The sequence below is a fragment of the Halyomorpha halys genome, unplaced genomic scaffold (genome assembly GCF_000696795.3).
Source record: "Halyomorpha halys isolate HHAL.00 unplaced genomic scaffold, Hhal_1.1 Scaffold151.1, whole genome shotgun sequence".
Classification (NCBI taxonomy): Eukaryota; Metazoa; Arthropoda; class Insecta; order Hemiptera; family Pentatomidae; genus Halyomorpha; species Halyomorpha halys.
The window spans coordinates 577683-600079 of NW_027116659.1; the positions used below are offsets into that span (position 1 = coordinate 577683).

The 22397-nt window shown below is 31.2% G+C and overlaps 1 protein-coding gene across 3 annotated transcripts in view; it reads right to left on the reverse strand.

Annotated features, from left to right (window-relative positions):
- The window catches only part of LOC106678641 (roundabout homolog 2), a 442829-nt gene that overhangs the window by 381630 nt on the left and 38802 nt on the right, over positions 1–22397 (reverse strand). The gene's annotated exons all lie outside the window — the stretch shown is intronic.

Sequence of the window (22397 nt, forward strand, 5' to 3'; positions counted from 1 at the left end):
GAAATAATAAAGTAACCCAACAAACGGTTTTTAAAATAATCATCCAGTAGTATTATTTATTTTTCTATTTATTATTTATAATTGAATAATGTAGTAATGAATTAACGAAAATAGCTCTTGGCCTGATTGCAATTTTAAATATATCTTAATAAAACATAGTAACATTTCCTTATATTGCTATCTACTATATCGTTTGTATTCATTCTCGAGAATCGTTGTTATGTTTGACTGTCCAAGCAATATTAAAATTATTTATAAATCACTCCACATCATGGTTAATTTAGCTTAGACAGTTTCTTTTATATTAATAAATATGATATTAATGATGAATGAGGAACTCATTTAGTGAAGATAAAATATTCAAAATACAATAAAGAATAAATTTAAAAAAAAAGTGTCTTTAAATTAAAAATGTATGACAATCATAATTAAAAACAGTTCGATTTAAATCTGAAAGAAAAAAAAATATTACAGTGATGTTATAACTGAAATATTTTATATAAATTTAATACATTTAAATTTGTATTGCACATACTCACAATTTAGATTGGAGCAGGAGCATTGAATCAATATTATATATATTCTTTTTATTATTTATAAGAAATTCCTCCTACCGCTTCATAAAATTGATGGGTGTTCAGATTCAATGTTTTGTTTTTAATTTTTATAATTATATTCATTATTATGTGATAATAATAAAAGCTCCCCAAGTTGAAGGCAATAAGCATCCACGTTTTAAGTATTCATTCATACCATATATACTGACTAAAATAAAGGAAAAAGGAAAAAAATATCCATAATATAACAAAAAGATATACGTACAAAATAAATTACAAATAGGATATTTCAGAAAATTGAATCAATATAAAAAGATGTTTAATAATAAAAAAAATTATTCAAAAGATAAACAAAATTAAATTTAAATACAAATAAAATATATTTAAATTCAAACCATATATACAACAGTGTTATTCATGATCTTTAGTTTAACATGTTAAAGCGGGTTAAATAGATAAACGTATGTTAAATGGAGAAACATTTCCTTCTTTTGCCATGTTAAGATGGTATAACATATAACATTATGAGAGTCTGTTACTACGTCTGTTAATTTCAGAATGACGTCACGCAACAGACCAGCTGTCTGAAACTCGTTTCCATTTTGTCTGTCGCGTTAGGTTACTTGCTCGTAGTTTGTGTGTTTGATTCTGTTAGTATTATTCTGAAAACTAACAAAGCGATTGAATTTTTAGCTTTAGGAACATCTAAAAACTATTTAAAACTAATAAAGTAATGGATTACAAAAATAATAATGTAATGCCAGTTGTCAATTAGCTCATCTTGATTCTCATCCTCACAAATTAGAAGACCAACAAGACACTCAGTGGCGAAACATTCACACAATTTCCACTTTTCACTCAATTTAGACATGTAACAGATTACTTTAGTCAAATCTTAGAAGTAAACAATAACATGAAGTTTTGGAAGGAAAGGTTACAAAACAAGTAGTTCAGAAATTCCGCTAGGAGCTCATATGCATTTAACATTTAACATGGCTTTAAATAGAGTAGCTCACAATCCTATACTTATAACATTTAACATGGTACAATATTTTACTTTTAACACATCATGAATACCCTATGTATCATGAATACCTATGTATCATGAATACCTTCAGTCTTGGGAAATCTAATCCAAGCTTGGCCTTGGGGAGGGGAAGCAGAGCACCAAGAAATCCCAATGCTTCTCTTCCGGCCGCGTGAGTGGTAGATTAAAAATATATTAGGAATAATCTTCATGAACGAAAAATATGAAAAGACTGAATCACACTAGTATTTATATACCTTATAATAAATATACTAGTATTTATAACCTTACTCAATACGATCGTCTAAAGATTGCATAAGAATCTACTTCTTACAAGCTAGGTTAGGTCTTTGAGGTTTGATGTTGTAATTTCTTAGCTTTCAGTATTTCTTATATTAGCCACTGCAGTCTGTTGACAGAGGATGTCTATCTTTTCTACAGATATAAGGTTTTCATTACCTAATTGTGCATATCGATTCTTTCAGTTAAGGGGAAATTTCGAGCTTCAATTAGAAATAGATAAACCAATTTGGGTCGAATTAATTAGTTTATTGATGCTAATAAACTTATTAATACGCAGACCCCAACCGCCAAGGGTAGCGGGATTCAGTGAAAACTAAGAGGGTTTTCCAACCCATGAATCAACTTAACATCTCTTCTATTAGCTGAGCGCCCGGATCCTTTTGGAACCCAGTCAAGTGGTGAGTCACAAAAGATTCCCGCATCATTACTACTAATTGTACAGACTGACAAATTGTTTTTCGCGAAAGCGGCGAAAATATTCTGTTGAAGACAGCAAATGGATTCTCAACACAGTAAAATTCTATACTGATTTTAAATTTCAATTTTTAATTATTTTATATATATTTTAATATTATTAATACTTACAAATATTACGTTCGTAATATGAAAATTTTCGAAGAGCAATAATCATAACCTAAACTATTGCCGTATCTAAGATATATTTTGTTTGTTTATCCCTAATTCAAAAATTCAGACTTTAGCTCACGAATGAAAAATTTTTTACCGTGTTTGCCCGAAATTAAATGGAGGTCATTGGCCTAACTTTTCTCCAGTAAAATGGCACCGACTTATATTCGAATTCGTTCAAAATGATTTCAATTCAGCTAAACTCCTGGCTTTTAAGTAACTTATTTATTCGTTTATTTTTTGTTTATATTTTCGTGATAATAGAAATATATTTTAAGAGTAAATATACAAATGTAGTTTATATATATTTCCAATTATATTCAATTCGTTTACCAAATATCACATTTTGGGAAGAGAAATTGAATTTTAAAAAATGTCCAAAACGTCAAAAGGGATGATATTTACGTTCAATGAAATGTTTAAACTGAGAGTTGAAGTCAAACACAAAGGTTAAATATAATCGAGAAAGAAGAAAATCAGGCGCAAATAGAACTTAGAATCGAAGTTTGAGAATACTAAGTTTTATTAAGTTTAAACAGAAACAAAAAAGAACTTTAAAATATACCTATGTAGTATCTAATTAATTTAAGTTTCTTCTTTTTAAAAAATATATACAAAATTTAGAAGTTTATTTCTCATTAGCAATTAATTTTAACTCCCTGTATTAATAGTCTAAAAATTATTTTAGAAGTGGGTGTTCGACATATATTTGGTATTGACCAATACTGGAGCGAACACATTTGCATATAGTAGTCTAGTAAAAATAGCATATAATTTAGCCGTACCTTGAAGTATGTGTAAATTAATTTCAGTTTTTGGATCCTAATTTTAAAATGTTTGAAAAACAAAATGGTAAACAATTTATCATTCTCTGGGGGTCAGTTGGTACCGTATCTCTCTGTACGGTAGATTTTAAAATAGTAGCCGAATGTTCAGATTCATGAACAACTCTTTAAGTACTACAAGAAGTTGAAATATCAATATAAACTACTTTTGCAATGAACCAACTTCAATTTGAGCCTTAATAGAACGCTTTACGCCCAATATTTTCTGAGATACAGTTTTTCAAGCACTCATTTTTTTTTCCGAAACAGAAAAAAAAAACAGACACAACTGCTACTCTTATAATAAAGAACGCTTGTTATGGGTATCGTTATAGTGTACCCAAGGATCTTCGGATTGTGCCCTAATAGAAGAACGTTTCTCAATATATACTCATTATCAATGTATTAGTTAATAATTTCAAAACTTATTTTTTACTAAATAATTCAAAACATTATCCAAATTATAGTCTCAAAACTTTTATTGTTTTTACACGCCCAACGTTTCGGCCAATTCGGCCATCTTCAGGGACAATCTGCTTAATTCACTATGAAACATATTATTTAATATTTTTCCAAACACTTCATTCAGGCTATTCTGCCCAGGTCAAAACATTTTTATCCATATAATAATAATAAAAATGTTTTGACCTGGGCAGAATAGCCTGAATGAAGTGTTTGGAAAAATATTAAATAATATGTTTCATAGTGAATTAAGCAGATTGTCCCTGAAGATGGCCGAATTGGCCGAAACGTTGGACGTGTAAAAACAATAAAAGTTTTGAGACTATAATTTGGATAATGTTTTGAATTATTTAGTAAAAAATTGCCAGTCTCAAGAAAGAATTTTATGATTATAAATATAATTCAAAACTTATATTATTGGGCTCTTTAACCGCACTAACAATATCGTTTAGCCTACTGTAAGGATACTTAGTTTCCTGTACGTCGTAATATAGTCATACCAATTAATATCTAGATAATAACGAGACTATAGTTCCAATGAATAAGAAACAACATTGTATGCTGAACATCATCCAACAATAGGTGACATCTAGGAAAATATCCCTGAACAAAATATCAGTAAAACTTATAAAACAATACAGGGCGGGTAAAAGTTTGGCTGACTCCCTGTAGGGTAGGGCGAAAACGGTTTTGACGGGGATATGAACGGTCTCATTGGGGCTAAACAAACAACACAACAGCCCGAAGCAAACACTCGCTCCAACAAAAGGATCCCTGTTTGTCCAGGAAACCGTCTCCTGCTACCGCCGCGGTAAACACCACCCGCCCTTGGGTTTTTCTGCTCCCGTCGCTTCTTCGCCTCTTGTGGTCCACAATATGTTATGTCTCTCCTCCTCTGGCTTTTAATATTTGTTTTCTTAGTCCGTCAACAGTCTCTACGAAAAAATATAGCCTTTGCCATGCGAAAGGTAAGCCCCTCTTTATTGTTTAAATAAAGAGAACAAGAGGTACTGAAAAAATATTATAAAATATAGAACGTCAATAAAATGAAGAAGGTAAGTTAGAGTGAGAGCATAATCCACTAGGCAAGTGTATGAAATTGGATTTATATCAGATTATTTTTGTTAGGAGACCAAGTACTTAGTACCAAACAACAAAAAAAAATTATACAAAATATGCACTTGTATCTTCTTACTCTAATTGAAATTTTTTAGAAGTGATAGACATATGAAAAATCAAGATTAGTTGGACAAATTCATGTGAAAAACAATTAAATAAAGAAAAGAAAACGAAGTAGTCATTGAAAATGTTTAAGAATATAGTAAATAGTAATGTTTAATTCTGACAATCTCTGTCTTAAGAGATATTTTCAAAGCTAATTAATAAAGTGCTATTACTGGTAAAATAAGTGATGTGGACTGCGTTATTAAGGGGATAAAAAAGTTGAGTATCATGAATTAAACTGAAACCTTTAAATCTTTACAGTAAAAAAAAGAATATGAATACGAGGGGTTATGCCAAAAAGGTTACAATTTTGGTTAGCAGTGCTAAGTACAATTTTGACTAAGTTAAATGTATGCTAATAATAGAAGATAAACTAAGGATACCCTTGAATATTAAAGTTCTTTGTGAAATGTTTATGGGAGATCATACTTGGTTTGTTCCTTGATATTTATCCTCTTGTAGCTCCTTCTGTTTGGAATTTACTCACTCATGATGAAATTACATGATACATTTAATACAAAGGAAATTATCCACTCATGAAATCATCTCTTCTATAGTCTAACTCTATCAACTTTTGTTTTGTTGAATTACAGGTTTGGTCGTTCCTGGTTAGTTTCCTATTGTCAGTTATTTCCCAAGTTCTCAATACTCTATTTACGCTTCGTAATCTCCAATGGACCATATGGATGAATAAGTTGATAATGGGATTAGGTATAACTTAATATGAAACAATTTACAGCAGTAGGATTATTTTAAAAAATAATCAAAAATACAAGGATTATTTTAGTAGCAAGTGATGTAAAAATGTACAAATAAGTTATTTATATACATAATTAATTAGTATATTTTAACATGGACAAGGGGAAAATTATTTTTTCTTTATTTCCTTGACTCCACTGGCTCATTTCCAGTGATGCGGCGAGAGCTCTTTTGAGCTCTGCTCTACCCCTCACACGTGGGGGATAGAGTGGGCTCAGGAATCCTCAGGTCGATTGTGTAAATATTGTTTACAAGAGTGTAAATGTGACTAGAGATTATTTTATTTTATTTATTTATTTTTTCATGGAAATAGTTTGATTATGTTCAGTTTCTTTATACTTCTGTTTGTATATATTTTAAGAGAGATTTTATTTATTTTTATGTATTTTTTTTTATGTATTTATATATTTTTCATTCTTATTATATTTTAGTAATAATGTGATCAGTCATCACAATTACTTATTGCCCACAACGGTGTGGTAGATTGTAATATCTATCAATAAATAAAACTTCCTTGAATTTATAACTTATTTAAACATAAAATACAAAAACAAAATGTGGTGAAAGTATAAAGACGTTTTTAATAAAATTATGCATTGGAAACATTGGAATAACATTTCTACATTACAAGGTCATGAAGCCATCTTATTTTTATACACCTAGCAAGATTATCCGAAATAGAAGGGGTAGCATATTTATTGAATTTGAAACATATATTTCTTTGTACATAATTTTATTGGCGATAAGTAACGACCAAAAATGATTTTACGAAGGATTTTAGAAGGTTAAGATTGGATATGAGGGGTATTAGATGTTTTTTAAAGTGGATCTCTAAACCTCAACTCTAAAGTCAAAATAGGCCTTATAGTGATGGTAATCAGTCTCTAATTATTTGGAAGCCTGGACCGTTTTTCTTGTTTATATTAATCGGAATCCTTTACTTACTTTCTTGTATTAAGAAAAATGAGAATCAATGGAGGAAAGAGACCTGAAAGCTATAAAGTAATCCATAAAAGTTTCGAAAATACTGCAAAATTATTGGAGAATATGAAATACTTAATAATATGTATTGAAATATATACATACAATTGAAGTGGTATGAAAAAAATCTATTACCTTTTCTTGACCAAAGGCAATCAGTTGTTAAGCTTTTATATATGACAATAAAAAAAAATAAAAAGTATTAAAGACAAATAATACCAACTAATCTTGTACAGAATCGCTTTGAACATTTATAGAGCCACTAGGAATATGTTCACCTAATAAGGACTAAAATACAATTCCAAGTAAATGGTTCTGTGCTCCCAAAACCCTTCAGAATTTGTACGAGATTCCCAACCAGATTCGATATCGATTAGCCTAAGCCCTTGACTTTATTCACTACGTGAGTACCCGACTTCCACATGGCCCCAGTTCCAGGAAAGTTCCCTGGAAGATCTAGTTTTAAGGAGAAGCCGTAGTTTCTCCGCTACGTGGTCTTTGTTTTATATTCCCATTATTCTCTATCCAGTTTATTCCCAAAGGTTTCCCTGCCGCTCCACAATTTTCTTTGATAAAATGGATTCCACGAACCAAGGGGTTTTATTGGATTTCCAATTTCTTTCCATCGTGAACAGAACAGTCAATATGTGATAGACTAGATGCGCTACCTTTATTGCAAGGTTATATTCCCATACTTTAATAAATGGAACAAGAAAAAATGAAATAAGAACAATCTTTGTAAACCGGAGGATTCGCTGCCTTTACAATCTTAGATTACTCCATCCCCTTAAGTCCTTCGAAATCTAAATTTGCTAGAATGCCTATCATCCAAGCAAGTCCTGGTCTGGGCTGAAGACGCATTTTTGGTAAAATACATTTATTTAAATTTTATTCTTCTACTGGTGACTTCAAGAGTCGGTGCAAAAATATGAGTGAAAATACTACGTATATTTTTCAGTAGAATAGTTTCAAAAACTTCTTATTTAATGTTTTATATAGTTCATATTCCAAAATAATTTAATAAGATGATTAACATTATCCAATTATGCAAATAATATGATGTACATCATTATAAATTTTAATATTTATATTATTATATATAGAATAATAATTTGAACCACTAAAACCCGTGAAAGGTCAGGGGTTCGTTTTGTTCAAGATCACACTGTTCAGCACGGTTTTCTCCAATTAAGATTACCCCCTTTATAGAAGCAGTTTGGGTCTCAGGATGGCTCATGAAGTCTCACGGCTACAGTAACAGAATGAATAATTACTGTCACAGTCGGATTTGTACCAGGGTCCTGAAAATTAGTATCACAGCGCCTTACTAACTGAGCTACCCCACTTTCAATATTTACTATAAAAAAATATATTATTACAGGTTTTATTAAAAATACAATGGAATTATAGTGTACAAACTAATGCTTTATACAGGAAGAAATGATCAATATCTAGAAATTTGTGGCTTGACACATTTTCGCTCCCAGCTATTCAATTCATTACAAATACCAATAGAACAATTTTGGGCCTCTTCCAAACCATCTTTCAAGATCACCGGTCTGTACTTATTGGTTATTTTGGGGGAAAGCTATTGAATCTAATAATAAATGATTGTTTATTTATTTTTTGTAGGCACACTGAGAAGAGTCTCTTTTCAAGATTAAAAACAAGTACATGCGACAGTTACAAGTCGAGTAATTAAATGCCTATAAATAACACTATTTCGGGGATTTTATTTTTATTTTATTCTTAATTTTACTTATTTTTTTAAACGTCCTAAATAGATTTCAGCTGGTTAAAGGTCATTTTTTTAATTTCTAAGCGCTATTATGTATTTGATGTGCTTACTGAAACACTTTTTGTATTTAAAAAAACATCGTTTTTTCTCCTAAATCTAAAGAAAACCTTTTTCGGTACCTCTATGAGGTTTTGTTTGCAATTATTACACGTACTGGGGTTTGTGCCTAAAACAATAACAATTCTTTTTTACTATTTCTCTCCTTTTTATCACGTTTAGACTATTAATTCATGAATTATTTCAACAATTGCTATTCAACAGCAGTAACCAAAAATTTTAAATAGTTAAAAAATAACTGACCCCAGATTTTCTTTAGATGTTCATTTCTATTTTCTTGCTGGTTAAATTCTCATTTTTTTTCTCAGGTTCTCTCAGCCTAATCTCCTTGTTTCCCAGATAGCAGTGCGGTGAGCCAGATTATGACCCTGACTGCGGTGTATTCATCCCAGAGGCTGACAGATGAGGACCCTAACACTCCATTGTTTTTAAACAATCCTCTAAGTATTCCCATGTGCTCCACAGATGGCTCCTCCCTTCTGAAGAAAGAACCATTTACATAGGCTAAGTGTTTACCGCCCACTTCCTCTATTGTCCATAAGCACACCCATAGCGACACCGTTCAAACGTTAACCGCTCATAAAGAGAAAGAATAAAGAGTACAACTTGATATTCATAACGTACCATATCATTTACGTAATATATAACGTGTATCTAATCTAAAGATAAGACGTTAGTAGGGAGTTTTTTTGCTTTGTTGAATATGAAAACTTGTAAAATAATATACTGTAATAATTGTAATGTACTAAGTTTTATAATAATTCTATATGCCAAAATGTAAAATAATACGCTATAATAATTGTAATGTATTAAGTTGTATAATAGTATCCGATTATAATTGTAATATACCAAGTTGAATAATAATATGTTATAATAATTCGAATATGCTAAGTTTTATAATAATATCCTGCATCAGTTCTAATGTGCTAAGTTGTATAAGAATATGGTACATTAATTCTAATGCGCTACGTTGTTTAATAGTATCCTATTTCAATTTTAAAATGCCAAGTTTTATAATAATACAGTTTATAACTTTAAACTAAGCGCCAACGCTTCTAATAATTTTATAACATAATTCTACTCCCACGTTGCACTATCAACAACAATATAACAATATAAAAATATTAATTATTAAATTAAACTGATTTGATTACCAGTTTGAAAAACATAATAATTTGATTCCTTTAAGGCCAGAGTCAAATTTATCCCTTCAGACTGGTCACAATGAAACAATGCAGAACTGTGAGATAAATCAAATAAACTAAAGGAAGCAACCTAAAAGATAAAATAATGCAAAGTTGGAAGAACAATAAAGTGCATTAACAGCGTTTTGTGATTCACAATTTACTAATAGTTGAGCTAAGTCAAGTTATTTATACTATCAATAAAATAAATAACACTAAAAATAAGATTTTTGTTGCAGGCTGAATGCTTCTATGGAGCCATAGTGCCATTCTATTTCCAGACAAATGAAATTTTCTATTTATGTATTTAAATGACTGTGTATTTCTGAGAACAAAGACTGAAAGTATAATAACATATGGTCTTCATTTAGCGGTCTAATAAAAGCTTTTTATTTTTATAGTAATAAATATCAGATAAGTAAAGAGCACCAGTGGCAGTAGGAAGTCGGATGTGCCTCCACGGATCATTACTTCCAGGGATAAAAATAGTCCCAACAGCCAGCCTGACGGCACCACCCGACGATATCTACACTACTACTAGTGTATACATCTGTCATCTGTCCTAGATGTAGTAGTAAGGTCGTGGGATAAACAGTTCCACCATATTTCAAGACTGGCTTGTAGATGATAGTAGGAATAAATTAGATATAAACTTGTCAATAATAATAATAAAAAAAAAAAATAGGAAATGAAAGGAAGTCTTAAGACTTCCTAAATGGGGAAGGTAGAAGCCGTAGTGGCCAAGAGTGTGAAGGCCCCACATATAGCTGGGTCGTGTAGAATAGCGGGATGAAATTTATTTCGTGGTGGACCCACGGAATGGATTTCGACCTTTCCACTTATGTAGGTAACCTTTAGGATAAACACCCCGTAAGCCAGAAATGGTCAAGAAGAAGATGAACAAAAACTTAATATGAAGAGTATCATCGAATTTAGGGCTCGAAGGATGGTCCAAATGATAAAACATTATTGACCTATATTTTAGAAAAACCTATATTTTTTTTTAACAAACTTATTTGCTGAAATCTACTATTATATTGCTAAAAATAAAAGAACCTACTCTTTTAATTTAAACAGCTGAAGACATTGGAATAATAAATTTTCAAAACTATAACAGATCTGGAATGTAGGTTGTTACTTAGGCACTTGGTGAATCCCAACTGAAAATGAGCAGGTGGATCAGGAATCGAATCAATGAGCTGACGTAAGTGTCTGATGATTCTATATTTGAGGGAAAATGTCGGGAGTTTGTGCTCAATGTTGATATTAGATGTATTTAAAATAATTTATGAATCAAAATGTCTGCATAATTGCTTAATACAGACCATGTATTTAATCGTAAAACATTATTTGTTTTGTATAAATATCATGATTGTGAATAATATTCATCATGAAAAAATATCTCACAAGCTATAATCGCATCTATTGTATTTTAAAAATAATATTTAAAAATAAATTAAATTAAAAAAGATTCAATCGGAAAAAAACCAATTTTTTTATTCAAAAAGGAACAAAATAGCTAAAATAATTTCCGTCCTCTTTTGATTTATTTCCCGTCAAAAGGGGCTTTAATGAAGAACCCCATTAACACCACAAGTTTTTCTTTTCTCTCTACAGACTTTGCCACGTCATGTTTACCCATAAATTAAATATCTTCAGCGCTAAAGGCTTTTTCGCTGAATTTTCATAAACATTCCTTTGAAATCTAGATTCAAAGTGATGTCATGGTAAGTATAGCTAATCATTTTAATAACATTAATAAAAAAATTAATCACACTAGCAATAACAAATCAATAGCAGACAGAACAAGAAAAAGATAGAGTAAAGAATTAAACGGCCGCCTCGATAATGAAGGAGGCTGGACGTCCCTCGAGGAGCAATAAATCACCAAGTCAGTTGCAAACTTATCAAGGAAGCAGGAGTGTCAGCGAGGTAATTCCTAAGTGCTTCCGCTCTTTCCGATCAGCAATTTCCTCTTTTCTTCATTACTGATTAAATGGCACAAAATTAAATATCTGCTCCCTTCACAATGATAAGTTACAAATATGTTTAATTTTTTTTTTTTATTATTGTTAATACTTATTAAAAAACCAAGAACTGTAGGAACCCGGTAATACATCCAAGTCCGGACAGAGGCATGACTCGTTAAGCTAAAGAGCCAGTGTATACAGAATGTATGGAAGTAATAATACCAATATTAATTAACTCACATATATTGGTTAACGACTGAAATGAAATTTTTAAAAACTACGATATAGAGGATATGAACATTAATATAAAATGAAGTTGAACGTATTAGACCAATTTAAATCAGGTTCTTGCCAAATCAGATATGTGCCAATCAGATTGCCAAAGAAGTAGGATATTGGACTGCAAGGATTGGATACGCGAGGAATTGGATGGATTAGCGGCAACCCAAATTCAACTCTATAAGTCCAAACAGGACTTATTTTTGTCATTTTAATGAAATATTTAATTGTGATTGAGTTCATTTGTAACAAATTAAGGAGCTTAAAGGATTTTGGATTGTAATAATTGGATACGAGAGGAATTTGATGGTTTAGTCTATCACCAATAAAAATAATTTTTCCACCCGGTTTAAACAGAATTATTTTTGTTAAATAACTTTTCAAAATTCGCACCCTGTTCATAAATAGACTTTTTTAAAAAGAGATCTTTGGTTTTTAATCTATTAAACTTTTACATAACATAATCTATAAGCATTTGTTTTCGGACTTACGAAGTATCACAAACTCATGGTGTAACTACAAAGACGTTGTTAGTGGATATTTTATATTTTCTAGTTAAAAATTATTTGAGATATGATCGCACAGCACCATTCCAGATTGAACCTATAAAACCACAACATTATGGACCTAAGATATAAATCAAATTAAAAAAAAGAATCCTAGAAAATTAGATATAAAGTTGCCTTGTCTTAAAATCCTTTATAGTCATTAATGGTAATAAACAAAAAAAGAGAGAATAAGGATAAACGAAGAATAAAGTTACCAGTAAAAAGACCATTTTATTCTTTGCCTCATTAACAGGGAGCTGGGGGCCTCGATAGAAACCAGCAAACTCCCCAGTCTTGATTATCCTCGTTCAAAATCATCTCTTCGTCTCTTATTTGACGAAATTCTTTACTCTCCTTTTATATATAAAATAACTAACTTCGTTACTCTATTGAAGAGTTTTTGAACAAGTAATTTCGAAAAATTCAGGGAAAACAGTAGTTCGAATTCAAAATACTACTTTTACATTTCATAAATTATTGCTGATAAAATATGTTTTTTATTTATTAATTGTCAGTAAAAAAATATTTATTAGAAAATCATTAAAAGTTTTCGTAAATAAAGGCAGCAAGAGATAAAATCACATACATGTAGAAAAGAGACAGTACATCTCATGTGTACTCATAATGTGTCTAAAGGAGACTAAACCAAATTGAGATAGTAACTACTCCAAGGCAGTTTAATATATACATTGATTAGTTAATTATTTGTTTTAAAGTTTTTTTTTTTATACATATTGTACTGAATATCAAAAATAAAAACAAATTTAAATACATTAAAATTTAGAACATGGTTGCGAGAAATCTCCCCAAGCCCCCATTTTATACGGACCTACATTCTATAGAACACATGCGGGTGGCTTCAAAGAAAGTTTTTTCACAAAACCCCCATTCTCTTGCTTGGAGAACTACAATGAATAAGCTATTGGCACTACCGGCTGCTGACATTTATACACCTATAACAAAAAAAATATATTAAATCTATAACAGATACAACCAACGAAGGGCAAAGGGTGCAGTTCTTTGTAAGTACTGTTACTAGACCAACGGTTGTGCAAGGAGGTGGTCAGTATCACGTTCTAACAGATCATCAAAGAGCTCCAGAACCCACAGGGCTGACTCACGGCTAAAATGAAACAGAAAATAAATTATCTGTCACAGCTTGATTCGAACCCGGGTCCTTAAATTTCGCAGCAGAGTGCCTTACCAAATGAGTAACCCGCTCCCGCACACCGGGACCACTTATTTATAAATATTTATATATAAGTGTGTTTATCTGTAAATAATTAAGGAAAAGCTTTATAGGTGGAAGACATTTATTTCTAAACCTAATTCTAACGGAGAAAGGAAGGTACACCGATTGAGCCGAGCTCCAGGTAGCCATCCCTACCTCCAACAAAAGGTCGTTCCCCGCCATTGAAAGGAAATAGGTTCGCCGGTAGATTAGAAAAAATAGGGCAGCACAGTAACTATACATGCTAGGGGACCAATACGTTAAATACAGAATAAACCTGTTATTTACCAAATTTTAATGTTGTTAAAGTTAAAATCAAATTACCAAATTATTCTATGATATGTTTATAATGATATACATAAATATATAATGTTATGATAAAACGAACATAAGGCTTCGTCTAAATAACAATATGAAGAACTAACTTGATTAACTCGAGATATAAAATATAGCTACATCGCGATATTTCATTTTCTTTTTTTTTTTTATCAGCTCCAGGACCAATGAGAGAACGAAGAAACGGTCGGAAAAGTATCGACTTTTCATCAATATAGAATCAGGGATAAACAAAAAATATCAAAAGTGGTGTGAATACACCATATCAGAACCTCTATTTATAATTTTTCGGGCAATTAACCCATGAGGAATGTATTCTCTCATTTAGAAGTTAGTACATTTAGAAAAAAACACGAAACGCTTTTTAAAGTAAAAACTTTGATTTAAAAAAAAAAAAAAATATATATATAAGAAACTTTAATTTATAATCTAGGAATTATACAAAATAAACTATAAAAAATATTAATCACTCTTAATCCAAAGATATCAAAATACAGGTATAGGACAATTTATTTTAGAAATGAGACAAATATAATTCTTAGTTTCGATAGCAGAACCAGATATACTCGCTATTCTGAACGGCGTCAACAAAAATCTATTTCACTAAGATGTTTTCCTTCCAGTACCCTCACACGATATTGATCGGTTTTCTTCTTGAGAGAACACAAATTTCCCCATAGTGAGGTAGGATGGACCACGAGAAAAACTTTAGGGGAAGATAAAAACTTTTAGCTTCAGTTATAAGTATTCATGAATACATATTGTTTGTCTGATCTTCTATAAGACTTGAATGTTATCATTATGTTTAATATTAGGTTGTTTATTTAAAATGTATTTTATACATATTTATATATTTTATGAGGAAACCACATTCCTGTTCTAACAGACTAATATTATCCATATTAATATTAATTCTATACTCAGAAACCAGTAAAACTACACTGTCACGAAACTAAACTGTCTACTTAAAAAGCATGGAAGTTCATTGTAACAAATTATCAAGAAGGAATGAGATACAAAGCTAAATTTTCTTGAGCACTTCTGTTATTGTATTGTTATTGCCACACTATTTTAAATAAATATAATATTAACGAGGAAGTCGTAGTGATATAGTTTGTTTTTTTTTCAGTTGTTAAACTGTTAATTCAAAGTATGCTGGTTTTGGAATTCGACGCCACATCACAATTCAATTAAAATCTTCCACAAACACTACAAATAATATTAGCGAAATACTCGCTCTTATTACAATTCGGTCTAACAGGATACATTCCAATGGTTGATTCTACTCAATTTTAAAATATAATCCGGCCCGTTGTTGTCGCTAAAATCAGGATGCAGAAAACTGTTCCTTAAGACAGCTAGTAAAAAAGAATCTAAGTAACAAACAATATCGAAAGGATTTTCTAATAATTGAGATGAAGGATGGTATAAAACGCTGACCGGGAAGAAGTTTCGGCTAAAAGCAATTTGTGGAGAAGGAAATAAGGCACAGAGGGGACTTGCATCTTAATGAAGAAGTAATTAGTAAGGCCCACTTCTCGAGCCCTATAAATCAAAACCCAACTCAACCACAGGCCGCTCCAGATCAAAACTCGACAATCACTTAGCTCGCTCTTCTTTCTTCTTTTCACTTCACCCCCCAGTCACTGTCTTCTCCTGTATTAGGCTCTATTAGTCTTCTAAGAGATTAATTCTAGAAAGCTCTCTCCTTCGTCTTCTTTTCCTTGATTCATTTAAATTTTCGTTATCAGTAATTAAATTCAAAAAATCTTATATTCGTATAGTAAAACTTCTGCATAAAGGACATTTTGTCTGTTCTGCGGTGTTTTTAGTTGGTGATAAGGGGTTTATATAAAAATTAAATAATAGAATTCGGTTCATCCCGTTGCTTTAGCCATGATACATCATTAAGTACTGATCAATGTGATCTTTATACAGATTAAAAAAATATTAATGAATCAATCTAGTAACATATATAAACCTTAACATTAATTTTTTTTAATGCATGATTTTTATTTAGTGAAAAATTCCGTTGATGGAAAAAAAAAATGTGACAATATTTGGACTAGCTGATAGTGGCGAAACTTCTAGAAACGAAAATTAAAAAATTTATTAATAGCATTAAGTTTTCATAATAAAAAATTAAAATTGTATCAATACTGATCATGTGTCGAGAAGATAAACCAGCTGTCCCCCTATACGTGAAAAAAAATTTAATTTTTTTTCAAGCAGATAATTTTAATAACTAATAAACCACGGATATAATTATGTATAATTTTCTTAAAATTTTAGTTTCATTCCCTTTTTCCTGCTGAAATGTCACAACATGAACGACAATGACTTGTCCCTCTCTTCCCAAGTTTTGATCCTGAGTACGCCCTTGGGTAGTAGCGAGATGATATATAGGCAAGAGCTTTAATAATCACTATAATAGCTATGAGACACAATAAGAATTTTTCAGCGTTCTTTATTTTTATAGACATACGGAATTCAGCTTCGGAATGTAGATGTTCAGATTAAGTTATGAGCTAAAGTCAGCTAAATGTTATAAATATTGGACTAGAGGATAAATAAATAAAAGGTAGGATTGGAAGACTGAAGGAGGCCATTACAGCCTGTCAAGACAAGGAATCTTTGATACACTTTATTTGTCGCTTCCGATTCAGGGCCGACGTAAATTGAAACAAGAGTTCTGCTATCTCCTTCTCCCTAAACAGATAATGGAAACTTCCTTCCAATATTCCTTGTCAACGTTTTTCTTTGCTCACTTTTCATTGTTTTTCCACAGTTTCCGTTGCAGGGCTGTTTTTATTTTATTTTCTAAGAGATTGTGATTCTGAACTCACGCCAAAACTAAAAAAAAAATCCCAAAAAATAAAACTAAAAAGTGATTGGTTCATTCGAGGATTGGGAGGACTCATCGAGCGCCCTTATCAGAAGGAAAGTTTAAAAAAGTTCTCGGGAAGAAAGGGAGCCATCAGCAGTTTTTCTTTTCTCTTTTCTTCTCTTTTTTTCCACCCCTCCCCTTCTTAAAATGATTGAAATAGGAAGGAATCTTTTTCCCACTGTTAGCTTCAATGAAGATCAAGATTTTCATCAATTTTAGATTTCCATCGACCGTAAAGCCCGCTCTTGGGAGTATACTTACAGAGAGGGACTGAAATTACCGCATTATTATTTTAAAGATGAAAGGAGACCCCTTCAGATTTATCTCTCTGAATACTTTTTACAGTACGAAGGAGCCTTGGAGAACTCAATTCTTCGCAGAGTACCGCTGAGGACGAATTATCTCTGTTTGTTAAAATGAAAAACACAATAATGTTTTATTTATCTTTCTTATATATTTAATATTTTTAAAATAAGAGATTATTGTTAACTTAGATTATTTTTTTTTCAACTGCTGTATGAATAAAAAGTCTTTTTACCTTGGATAGAAAAAAGCAAAGACTGGATCCACATTGAAAATCGAAAAAGGTTTATAATAGTAAATATAATTTAGAAAGCACGAAAAAATATAAAAGTTGAAACATTTGTTTCATGCCAGGGAATATTTTAAATAAATATAAAGTGAAAAACTAAACCTAAGCCTCCCGCTGGTGAATCGATTAATTAAAAGCTCGTTTATAACTGAGCGACCATCCGGCGACGGTAGCTTTCATCGGGTAATGGGATGATGTATTCATGGGAGTTCAATGGCATCCATATCATAACCCACCGCTACACAAAAAAAAACCCGCTGGGTGCCCTCAGGAAAAAAAGAAAAAAAAAAACAGAGCCTATTCGTTTGGCGAAAACCTTTCATCCTTTGAGCCGGATCCCAGGAGGGCTGTAGGAGCTGCGGGCTATAAAACAGGTTCAATGATAAATCACTCTCCTCCTGTCTCCCCCGGTCCGGATTAAAAACTGTACCCAAGAGTACGCCGGGTCAATGTACCTCAGAGCATGGGTACAACCTGTACACAACTTCTTCATCTTGGACCTTAGTTAATATATTTTTCAAGCTCATAATTAATCAAGATTAGTTTAAGTTGAATAGCGTACAATAATCAATTTAATAATTGCATTTCATTCTAATTTTTTATTACTTTAATAAAAATTGTATATCGAAGCCTTACTTCACAGTAGAGTTAAGTTCATTTCCACTAACTTTACGAAAAATACAATTAATGGTTCTATCATTAAGGTAAATTATAATTTTTCAATTGATTTTCCTAAAAGGGAGCCTTTAATTATATTTGTCATAAAGTTAGTGGAAATGTTCTTAGCACCACTGTGAAGTAAGCCATCGATATAGTTACTTGGCAAAATTGATGACAAACCATAGTTGGGGAAATAAAAAATGGCGGCTGTTACTAAATGATATTACAAAAAATTAATTTTTCATTTGGAGAACCATACTTTTAAACCCACCAACACAAATGAACTTCATAGCACATTATTTGAAGAAGAGAAATTTGATAAAATGTGAAACCCAAAACAGCTCTTTACGTTCAATAGTTCCCGAGATACAGTTTTTTCAAAAAGTAAAAGTTTTTTCTAAATAGCAAAAAATCAATAGTTTGTAAATTTATTTTTGCAAATATATAATTCTTGGAATATAAATAATTTTTCATAAACTAAAGTTTTTAATTACTTGAATATTCATAGAGCGTTCACCTTAAATAATTCAATATTTACTTTTTAATGACATTTATTATGTTCCTTGCTAGTGTCAAGTCTCGGTAAAAAATATTAGAAAATAAAGTTTCTTGAAACATTTTTTAGTGTTTGAATCATTAATGTTTTGTTCTGGAATAGCCATCATTTTTTATTCTCCCTCGCTATAGTTGACAGAGTCATCAATTTTAGCTCTTAATGGTGTATAGTTTTAATGAAAGTAATCCGAAATGAGGGTGAAATAACTTATTTTTTTCCTTTCTTGGGCTCTTATACACTGACTGTAGTACTCAAGTAACAAACAGACAAGTAACTAAACATAAGCGAGAAACGTAACAATATGAATTCTAGCAATATCATAAAAACTACTACTCCTATGAAGATAAACTCAAGAACTACTTTATAGTACATTAAATTAGCTTTGAGAACTAATAGGCATCTGTATGTCTCATGTCTCATGGTTCCTGAGATAAATACTAATTTTTCAGTACATATTTCATGAAATGTTTTTTCTTTTTAAACAACTATATCTCGGGAAATATTGAACGTAAAAAGCACCATTAGATAGAGCTCCGAATGAAAAATTAATTTTTTTTATCATTTTGAAACAGCCACCATTTTGTATTCTCCCTAAGTATACTTGGCAGACTCATCAATTTACACTAGTATTCATCTCAGGCACCATGAGACATACAGATGTCTATTAGTTCTCAAAGATAGTTTAATGTGTTATAAAGTAGTTTAATGATGTTTATCTTTGTAGGATTAATAGTTTTTATGATATTAGCCAAAATAAATTCACAAAATGTTGATTTCTAGTTGTTCGGACGAAATATATGATTCATGAAAAACTATATCTCATTTTAGCAAATATCATGAAAACTATTAAACTTATGAATATATACTTTATAGCACAGTAAACAAGCTTTAATTTGATTGCTAATAGAAATCTATACGGCTCATGATTCCAGAGATATACATTTCCTAAAATAAATTAACTAACTATTTATTTATTTATTATTGATTTTTCAGTATATATTTCATGAAATGTTGCTTTTTAAAAAACTTTTTCTTGGAAACTATTAACTAAATGTTGGGCTCCAATTTTAGCAAATATACTGTTCTTTTAAATTATTAAAAGTAATAATCATTAGATCTATTATATTTTCTAATGTTTTAGGTAGTTTTAACGATATGGGGCAAATGAAATATTATTTTTTTTAACGATTTGAAACTTAGAATTTTTTTATTTCCCCTAACTATACATGCCAGACTCATCCATTTTAACTAGTATTTATACATAGTATTCATTAAATTGATAAAAAAATTGGGGTGAAGTAACTGACTTTTTTTCCACTTAGGCTCTTGTACTATAAGCAAAGAATATTGGTTTCCCGATTTCAATTCAAACCACATGCTAATATTTTTAGCCACTGGACTAACATTAAGCTGGTACAACTAGCTATTAAATATATACATATAAATATATTGTAGACACTAAGGCCCTCGTTTGCTGGCAGCTGGCCCAGCGAAGTCCCATACACTCAACATCTGTCGCCCTGTTTACGTCCTACCCTCGGCATCCGGGATCTCTTTCCTCTCGTACGTCATCGCTCTCCCTCTCCCACTCTATTTAATTACTTCCTATCTGTCTTATCTTTATTAATACTCTCATCCTCTTATCTCGCTAGTTCAATTAATCCTCAGCGGACACTTTGTGGCTCCCATCCGTCATCGTATTACAGGCACAGACGTTCACTAGGGTGGGCGTAATTGCTATTTGAAAATAAAGATAAAATTAATCTTAAAAGTAATATACACATAGGGATTATTTTCCATATTTATTATTGCCCAGTTTCCCATTTTTACAACCCTTATCTGGACTTATGTAGAGATTTGTACTTATTGCTCAATTATTATCTCTTCATTTTTTTTTTTTTGCTAAACTCGCAGGTAGTTCACTGATTATAATGGTAATTTTTCCTAAAGTAAATTCTAATAATATATAAATTTATTTTCCATGTTCTATATTTCCTAGTATTAAGTATATTTACTGAAGTAACGGCTGATCATATTTGAGTACTAAGGGCTTGACATCCTCCATAATATAAAATTCTATTTTATTTTAAATCAACCTGGATAGAAATTAAAGCTATGACGATAATGAGAATTTTAGTTGGTCTTTTTCAATAATGAAACTCTTAATTAATAATTAACACCACAAAACCTGTAATTTTATGTTACGTAGCATCCAAAAATTGCACAGTAAAATCCGTCCAACAAATTAAATATAAATAACAAGAAAACCTATTAAAATACATAGTAGCAATATTAAGCCATACGAAATTATTTTGTACTTCCATTTCAGAAAAATTAGTTTCAAAATATAAAATAATTACTTATTCCTTATGAGTTTATTACGATAAGATTGCTAGACCCTCAGAGGCGCCCTCCATTGACTTTACCAAGAGCGGTGGCAGTGGCATGCTTCAGGTTGGCTACTGGACATGACTATCTGCGTCACCAACTGAAGAGTGGCTGAGTCTTCATACTGCGTCCTGTGGAGTTGGTGAGATGACCGCCGATCACTTATTTACATATACGGACTTAATTTCAGGGCAGCGTTACGTAAATAAAGCTAAAGTATACAGGGCTGTACGAAATTAAATGGCAAAAATGCCTCATTTTGCGTAGGGAAAAATAAAAGTTTATTACGACTTATTATAACAATGAGTTTATAACCATTTATTAGTCGATTACTAATAACTACTTATTTTTTATGAGTTTCAAATATAAAATAAATACTTCTTTATTTATATAAGTATTTATTCTACTAATTACAAAACAAATCTTGTTTTGTTTTGGAGAAAAATATTGGGGAGGAAATATGAAATTATTCTTGATTGGAGAAGTTTGTCGGGGGGTGTGGTCAGCAAAGAACAACATAAATAAACAAAACTATATTTATTTATTTTATACCGACGTTTCGACCTGAGTTTCAGGTCTTCATCAGGGGTTGTGGCGTAGAAGGTAGACTTGTAACTGTTACAAGGTAGGCTTATCCAGTTACAAGCCTACCTTCTACGCCACAACCCCTGATGAAGACCTGAAACTCAGGTCGAAACGTCGGCATAAAATAAATAAATATAGTTTTGTTTATTTATGTTGTTCTTTGCTGACCGCACCCCCCGACAAACTTCTCCAATCATTAATCTACGGTCAACTATCTACACCTCATTATAAAATTATTCTGGTAATTAAGATTTTGGGGACCCATGATACTCGTGCCTTCCTCTGCATCCGCCAATGCCCTCTACTGAACCTCACCCTATGTGCCGTATCTGCAGGATCAGATCTAACACAATCATCCAACATACGTCTTGGATCGTTATCAAACAGCTTAGCGCAGATTAGCTTTTCAAGAATTCCGTCATAAGGAGCCCAGCAAAACCTATCAAGAATAATAACACAACCACTTTAAATTGAAAAAGTGCTACCCAATGGACAACATTTTTTCAAAATCACCATCCAGGAAATATTTGCATTCGGAACTTAAAACCCTTATTCATTATTC